The following is a 9,028-nucleotide window of genomic DNA, read 5'->3' on the forward strand; positions in this document are numbered from 1 at the left end:
GTGTGCGCGGAGCCTGACGGTGAGTTGCCCCCTCCCCCCCGCCGTGGGGCCGCCCCGGCCCTGCCCCTCAGCTGCAGCCTTGCTGCTTTGGCTCGCGGGGCCCGAGCCGGGCCTGGCTGTTCCCCCGCGCTCGGCCCGGCCCCTCGGGGCCCGGGCAGGGATGTGGGAGGCCTCCCGCTGCTGTCCGGCCCCCCCCCCCCATGATCTGGGCTCTTAAACCCCTTGGGGGGCTGTCCCCGTGCTGCTGTCCGGGCCGTGCTCGTCTCCCCCCTGCGGCAATGCCGCCGGCTGCCTTGTCAGGGGGTGTCATAAAGCCGAGACAAAAGCGCCGGGTGTTTATTGTTTCCCCCCGACCCCCTGGATTGTGGCCCCGAAACCAACCGGCCGTCCCGGCCCCTTTAAACGGCCTGCCCGTCCCTCCTGTCACCCCCACCGCTGTCACCCCCTCTTCGTGCGTCCCAAGTGTTTGCAGGTCAGAGCGGGCTCAGCTTCTGCTGTCGAAGGAAAGGCTAAAATGCTCTTCTGATGCATGCATGGGTCTGTTGTCTCTGCTTCGTGAGGGCAGGAGCGAGAGACGGGGCGCTCCCAAAAGTTTCCAGTGTTGTCATCGTTTCTCCTGTTTAGTTGTCAAAAATATATACGTAAAAAACAAAACAAAAAAACCCAACACCGATGCAGGTGAACCACCGTGTGATTTCTTGAATAATGTGGACTTGCAGGCATATACCTCCTGCTTTTTTATGTGTTTTTTTTTTTGTTTGTTTGTTTGGTTGGTTGGTTGGTTTTCTCTTTTCATTAGAACATTTATACGGTTTTTTGTTTTTTTTTCTTCCGCAAATTTTGTTTCCTCCTAATTCTCTGTGGGGAGTAGAAAATCCCTTTGGCAAGCTGGTGTTTTTGATCACAGGGAGAGAGGTTCTTGCACATTGTTATAAGTCTTCAGTATTTTGCAGTGATCCTGCTGCTTGCCAAAATCTGGCATTTTGGAGACCTCCTGTTCCCCAACTTGTCAAAAGTGTGCCAGGACAGTGAAGCAATGTGGAGGGTGGCTTGCTAAAAGGCTCTCGGTTCTGGCCAAGTTGGGGGATGGATGTGAGGTGATGAGCTGTAAAGGGGAAAAGCCATCAAAGTCCTCACCTGAAGGGGTGTTGCCATAAGGTTTGGGGAGGTCCTTAGAAATGAGGATGGCATAAGTCATACAGCATTTTCTTCCACTGCCTTTCTTTCTATAGAGAGGACCTATTGGATATACACTGTGCCATTTCCAGTTACACATTCTACTAACTGTCAATCAATTATGCATGCAAATTACGTACCAGATGAGATGTATAAAGTGCCTAATTGGCATTATAAAAACTTCATAATAGTATGCCTTCTGAAGTCAGGAATTACTTCCGGGGGCGGGGGTTGGTTGGTTGGTTGTTTTGTTTGTTGTTTCTAGTCTTGAAGTTACCCTATTTACGTGGTTTTCTCTTTTGATTAAAAATGTGATGCATTTTTTTTGGAGTTTTTTGCAAGGTTTTAAAAATTGTTTTTATAAGTAACTCAAAGTGTCTTCTCGTCCTTTTATGGAAGAAATTATATGATAAATGAAATGTTGCTTTTGTGTCGGGGGGTTCTAATATGACCATTGAGTGGATTGTGGGGTAAATACAGAAACACGTTTTATAACATCTGAGTTTGTAAAACAGGATAATAAAACTATGAATCGGTGGTAGCAGCAGGGGTTTATATTGGCTTGACAGAGGTAAACATAGCTGTTTGGATTTTAACTAGCTGAGCCTTGTGAAATGTTCCCAGTGACACTTCTTTGTTGATTCTGGATCCATTGTCTCACATTACACATTTTCAAGCATCCCAGGACAGACGTTTGCTATTGAGGTGGAATGTTTATTTAATCCTTTGTTTAGCAGCAGACACTTTGTTTTTCCTCTGCCCCTATACAGTGTTACTTGTAAACACTTCCTTCTCTGCTACATAGTGCTAGCCATATAATCCCTCTACCCCCCATTCAGATTCAGTTCAGTAGCATATCAACATTTGTATGACCTCTTAATTTCAGTGTTTGTATAATACCTAACGCTTCTAATCTGATGAATCATCTGTTAGAACATCTGTAATCTTGTCACCTAGACCTACAGCAAACTTAAATTTTAAACTTAAACTCAAATCTTAACTCAGGATATTGTATTCTACCCAAGCCTTCCAGAACAGCAAGAGTTTGGAACCTGGGCCATGAACTGTGTCTGATGTAGCTTGTCACGTTCCTAGTATTCTACCCATGAGAAGGGATTATTTTTAAATGGTCATGCAAGCAGAAACTGCCAATCCTTTAGCACAGTTTTCGGATGTGATTGTAAGATTACTTGTAACTGCACAATGTAGGTAGTGCTGTAACCATGTTTGAAAATCTTTTAATTATTGGTGGTTCTTAAGGTACCTTTTTAATCCTCTCCACACTTAAGTGTTGCAGTACCTGACTTTGGCTCAGTCTGGAGGTAACAAATAACACTTGGTTATATTCTGTTGAGTGATTGGAGTATCTGTCTATCTTAGATACTGTCTGTTGATGCTGAACTGCTGCTTTACAGTTCAAAAGATTGGTGAGTGGAAGGAAAGGGAAGCTGGACTTCATGGCTGTCTTTACACTAAGGTATCTTTCCTGATGAGGTTCCTGAGTGGAGAAACGGCAGGGCTTTACTTCTCTTGCAAGCCACAATCAAAGTTAACCCTACATACCTCTGTGGAGTTGACCTCTAGCAACACAGTGGAAGCAAAAACTAAGTTGCTTTGTCTTCATTAAGAATTTGTATTGATCTAGTTTTCATGAATTGGTTGTGCACAAGTGTATTATTTAACCTTTTATACTTGGGGTAAAGCTTTCCTATAGCTAACAATTTAGTCATCAGTTCAGTAATGCCTTTAGGAGTCAAAGGTCCACATTCTGGATACTGCAGCGAAATAAATGTTTGTTATTAAGATTTGTAACATTAACTTGGGCATGCTAAGAGGGTTACAAATACAGTCTTGCAGCATAATTAGGAGGTGCTTAATGGGAAAGTCTGCTTAATTAGGATACCTCCCAGGGAACTTAGGCAGTATAGCAATGATGAATACCAGTGAATGCTGCTTAATCAGGACAAAACTAGCTTAAAAGTTGCTTTATAAAATGGCAGTGATGGACATGCCAATGGTGAAGTGGTGCTTTGGTCTTGGTTAAACAGGAGTGAAATTCTGATTTGACTGCATGTTTACTCAGTGCATTCTCTATTGACAGATCAAGTAAAGAGGGAAATGCAGTGAATAATTTGATTTCCCCCCCCCCTTTTCTCAATATGACTATTTTATTTCATTATAAATCATTAGGCTGCTTCAGCTGACCTAAGTCTAGCGGGGCAGAATTCTAATGGAGCCAGCAGGCTGTGCAATAAAAGTTGGGCTGCAAACAAAAATGAAAACTGAGCAAAATTCGGAAATGAATCCTGAACTATCTAACTATCCAGGCTTTGAGAGGCAGTCAGCCCAAAAGTAAGTTTTAGTTGCTTCTTCTGTCAAATATCTTGGTACTAGGATGTCACACAATAAATCATTCTGTGGCTTTGGAGGTATCATGGGTTTCAGTGAGACATGCTGTCTTCTAGGGTTATGTTTTTCTTTGGGACGAGAATGTAGCAGATTTCAGAGGGACAGAAATCTTGAAAAGGGTAGTTAACTTATTAATTGCTACTTAGCAAGTTGTGTTTTAAGCAACTTGTGGGCTTACCTCAGATTTTTACTCTTGTTTGTCAGCCTTCCACTTCTGGCTTTCCTAAGAGATTTTGTTCAGCAACAAGATATAATGAAAGAAAAATAGGACTGGAAGGGACCTTAAGTCATCTCTGCTGACAAGTGGAAAAAAACAGCTTTTTACAAGAGGAGGAAGCACATCAGTTTGACCCAACTCCCCAATTTCTGATTCAATCGGCTATTAAATAAAAGCACCCAAAAACCCTGCTGAAGCGCATGATCTATACAAATGTTGGGTGAACCTAGTTAAACTAATGTAATGCCTCTTCTGGGCATACTTGGTGCAAGGGCATGCCAAGCTGGAAGTAAAGCACTGTTTTGATTTGTTTTTTTCACCTCTGTAAGCAGCCCTAGTCCGGTCTCCTGCTTGAGGCAGCATCATACTTGACTAAAATGATTTAAACAAATATTTTGTCTGTTCTGCTCTTAACTTCTTAGGGTGGAGATTCTACACCCTCTCTAGGTAATCTGTTTCAGTGTTTAACTACCCTCATAGCAAGAAGTTCTTCCTAACATCCAGCCTACATTTCCCTCCTTGCCATTTTAGACCTGCCTCCTGCAGCCAAACAGAATAATCTGCCACTGTGGTGCTCAACCCTTTGCCCCCGTGAGCCAGGTGAGTGGCATAGGGCCAGTCTGCAGGCAGAATCGGTGTATGGATTGAATCCAGCTTGGGACTGGCACACGTTTGGTCTGCAGGTGCAATTCAGCTGCAGCCCAGCCTCATGCACCAGCCCAACTCTGAATGCAAAGCTATGTCATCCAGCTCACGGGGCTTCCTATACATCCCAAAAACTGGGGAAGCCCCAGGGGCTGGATGATGTGGCCCCATGGGCCAGCAGTGGAACCCCACTGGTCTATCACCATCCTCTTTATAACCACTCTTCGTATATTCAAAGCCCATTATCAAATACCTCTCTCTCCTTGCCACACCGTCATCTTGTCTCCAGACTCAGGTTCTTTCTGCTCTTTCTCATAAGTTATGTTTTCTAGATGTAAAAAGTGGATTAAAGCACGTCAGGGTTTAATAGAAGTCATCTTGATTACCCAGTTTTTCATCGTTAACGATCATCATGTTGGAATTACTTGTTGGATACTGTAATTTTTCTTCTCGTTATTTCTTCTCATATTTTGACATGAGAACACTAGTTTGTCACTACAGTAGTCTCAAACCCATAAAGGTATAAAGTTATAACGTATCAAGTTCTCTATTCCTTTCAGGCATTGTTTTTTAGGTTCACTGTAAGTGGGCACTCTTTCACAACAATACTCTTCCTTTTTTACTCCTCCACCCCTGATATTCACGCCCCCCCCGCATTACCTACTTGTTCTCAGTATAGCTCAGCCTTTGTATCTGCGAAGTCTTGAAATTTGGTGTTTCCCCCAGAGTAATAAATTATTTGCTTTGCTTTGCTTTGCTTTGTTTGTGACATAATAGTTAATAATGCATTTCTTCTTCAAGGGGTGTAAAGTCTCAGTGTTTGGGATAACCTGTCAAACCTTAAGGCCAACAGAATTTCAGGAGACCTGGAATTAACTTTTATTTCATGTCTTTTCCCAAAAACCTTTGCATTAAAGTATGACAGTAATCCTTTCAAAAGCACCTAAGCGTAGTCATTTCTGCATGTTAGCAGAATACTTGCATCTCAAGCTGATATGAGACGGAAACAATTTCTTATGAACTCCGTTGTATCACAAGCATGCAAATGAGCCTTTTCTTTACTAATTCAAAATGAGGGAAATCGGAAATCAGGGCAGAAGTGTAATGGTAGACATGTTTTACAGGCTATACAAGGAGGAATTGTGAGGAGCAGCAAACTTGTCCACAGGAGTTTAACTTCAGTTATTTTTTTTCCAGTTTCCATGGAGAGCCCTGTTGACCTTAGTGCAAGTCATGGGGACATCCACTGCAGTTCAACACTAATCGCAGGTTTTCAGCTTTCCCCCACTACAGGGTGTGCTCAACAGCAGTTGCAGGTAGCAGTCGGGTAACTAGTAGAAATACTCTATTGGTGATGGACCATAGATAACCTTTTCAGAAAAAGAAGATGCAGAATTTCTGGATGATCAGGAAAAGATACTAGAGTAGATGCCCAGGAGGTTAAAATAAGGTCTATTATAACCTGAACAGATTTTTATAATGGCAAATAAAAACTGTCTGAGAAGATTACAAAAGCTATGGAGGGGAGGATGGAGTCTTTTTGTAATTTTTCATTTAACAATGATGCTTTCTCTTTTTCCATTTTTTTTTTTTTCATCTTCTAAACGGAGCTGAAAGAACTTTTACACATAGTGCTGTGTGCTGCTGAGAGAGCTCTTGAGTGGCATTATTGGTTGCACAGCTCTGAGCCAAGTTAGCAGATTCCACAGCAAGTACAGAGGAGAATTTCCCACGAGTGGTGCTTTACTCCAACCAGCCTTGATGTTTTCAGTTGTCGTGTACCTCGGGGCAAGAGTTTGGCCGTGCTATCCAAGCTAGCTTTTTCAGAAGTTATTGCACTGGCATGTATCCAGTGGCAGTGTGTTTGTTAAACAAACAAACCAAAAAGTCACAGAGATTCCCTATATCCCCGTTAGAGATCTTGATTATAATTTTGCCCTACTCAAGTCTCTTTCCAACCTTGTGGCAAGATGCTCAAAGTCCTGATTCACAACAGATGTCCTTCATGGGATTTTGAGTACAGGGGTACAGTTGACTGCTGGTGTAAGTTTGAATGTATTTGGCTGCAGGCAGAAAAAGTCACAGATCTGTTTTACATTTGTAAAGGGGGAGCTTTTTCCGTGTAGATGTCTTGCACACTATAAAACACTAAAATGTCTTTTACAGCCAACCTTTATCTTCATTGTCTCTTCCATCAGGCATCTTGCCCATCTTGAAAGAGATCAGTTTTGAGGGGTGACACTTGGATTGAAAATTGATCTCTTACAAGATTGATCAGTCTCCCTAAAGACCTCCTGTAATTCCTTCTGCTCCCCCCACCCACCCTGAGTCAAGATTACAGTTCACCCAGGTTTCTGTGATTGTCTAGCAGGAAAGGTATGGTCTCCATATGTTTTCTCCCTTTCTCTTTTTTTTATAGCAGAAGCAGTTAGGGTTTAGTGAACTTTGAATGAACAAAGCAATAAGATTAGCATAAAAAGAAATGGATTAATAGCAGGATGGATATAGAAAATAGCAACGGGCGTACAGAAGTAAATTATTATATCTTCTCATAATGTACAATAAAGGGGCACCCAATGATGTTGACAGACAACAGATGCAAGTAAATGATTTGTTTATGCACCGCATTCACAACCTTTGGAACACATTGCCATAAGAGACCAGTGAGACTGAGCATTTCATAGGATTCAGACAGGTACTGGAAATTATAATGAAATGAGTGATTATGGACATTTTCTTCAGAGCATAAACTGACCACTTATTGAACAGGATTGCCCCTGAGACCTTTCTGAAAGCCTTTGTGTCATTTGTTCCTCTTGTGAAAGTTCTTCTACAGCTGAACTAACCTAATAGGTGTATTAATATTCTCCTCACTATAAAAAGCAAGTATTTTTTTTTTTCTCCCAAGTTGTTCTTCACAGTTAGAATTAATGACTAGAACATTGAGAGAGGCTGCAGGAAAGTTCCTCTGGCCAAGTTTCCTGCTACTCCGTGCAGGAGTTAGTGTCCAGGTAAAATTCATTTTGGATAATGATTTTTTACTCAGTTCAGTCTGTTCTTTACATAGTATTGCACGGAAATGTTTCTACCTACCTTGGGATAATGTAGGCTGCATGACTAACTGCATGTCTTAGATTGGGTCTGTATACACTATGGGCCTGAGTAGCTACAATGCGCATCCATGTCTGTTATCCCAGGATAGATCCTTAAAAGGTTCATGGGATAAAAAGTACTAGTACTTTTCCCAGCACATTACAAACCGTATCTGAATGGCTATCCCAGGATTACATTGTTAAGTCGAAAAATGGCCGTTTGTTCAGCCACTTGCTGCACCCTGATTAGAAGGGAGATATGTGTATATGCCAATCCTGGGATATTTTTGTTCCAGGATAAAACGCGAGCACAGCTTGTCCAGGGACAAATGCAACATCTGTTCCTAGTGTAGCTCATTTTGACCATATTACCAGTTTCTGTATTTCATATTCAAGCTTGGGTAGTTTGTTTTGTTTTTGTGTTTTTCTTTCTTGATGTAGAGCTCAATTTTCATCCTGGTCCCTTGGCGGTAAGAGAGATTTATTTTAGCACAGCTGCTTTTGAACTTGGATGTCTTCAGAGGTCCTGACATAGTTATGACCTTATAACTTAAGACTGAGGGCTTTAAAGTCAGGGAAAGATTGTGAGATCCCTGTTCCATAGAGTTCATAGCTGCTAGTGTGAGATCATTGGGTCCAGCCCCTTCCTTTTACCAACCCTGCATTTTGCCCTGTTGAAAGGTAATGGGACATGAAAATTATAAAGTGAAATAGATGATTGGTGTTAGTGTCACTCCACCCTTCTGCTGGATGGCTTAACATATCATGTGAACCAAAAGTAGAGCCACCTTTAGTTTCGTTCCAGTCCAGCAATGGGGACATGGGGTATGTCAGCACTCCAGTCAAAGTGTTAACTATAGCTTATGCAGCTAGTTATCAAGTACGTGTAAGAGTCTATCCCCAAAGAGCTCAGCACAGCTTACTGGCCTGAATATTTACCCAGGGCCCCAGCAGATTTTGCAGCCTGTGCTGAGCTCTGGGCTTCCACAGGCACCCTGTTGTTAACTGATTCAGCCTGTTCAAAGCTAGCTGTGGGTACACTTGCACAAACTGTAGTCACACCTTTGATTGCAGTGTGGGCCTGCCTAGGGAGGGAGAACAAAAGAAATAAAGCCCATGTTGGGGGAAGATTGGAGGTGGAAGCAGAAAAGATGGTGTAGAGCTAATGACATGAAGATTTTTTTTCTTTCAACTTTGTTAAATGAGTGATAGTCAAAATATCTAGAGATTTTGTAAGTGATAACTTAAAGAATAGTCATGAAAGCTGCTGAAACCTTTCTTACATTGGGAGGGGATAAATCTCCTGCCACAGATGGAGATTAAAGTATTGGCCATAGTTCAGGATTTAGTCATGCTCTGAAATTTTCAGAGGACAGACTGACATGAGAAGATTGTGTTAATTTTGTTTCATAGTTTCATAGTTTCTAGGGGCGGAAGGGACCTGAGCAGATCATCGAGTCCGACCCCCTGCCATGGCAGGAAAGAGTAC

General features: G+C 42.2%; 1 protein-coding gene across 4 annotated transcripts in view; it reads left to right on the top strand.

Moving 5' to 3' along the window:
* Window positions 1–9,028, top strand: part of HP1BP3 (heterochromatin protein 1 binding protein 3) — a 26,537-nt gene continuing 17,509 nt past the window's right edge. For all 4 annotated transcript variants that reach the window (XM_019541409.1, XM_019541412.1, XM_019541410.1 and 1 more), the window contains exon 1: window positions 1–19. The gene's annotated coding sequence lies outside the window, so the exon portion shown is untranslated. The remainder of the gene's footprint in view (window positions 20–9,028) is intronic.

Source organism: Crocodylus porosus, unplaced genomic scaffold, assembly GCF_001723895.1.
Source record: "Crocodylus porosus isolate Cpor-Errol unplaced genomic scaffold, CroPor_comp1, whole genome shotgun sequence".
Classification (NCBI taxonomy): Eukaryota; Metazoa; Chordata; order Crocodylia; family Crocodylidae; genus Crocodylus; species Crocodylus porosus.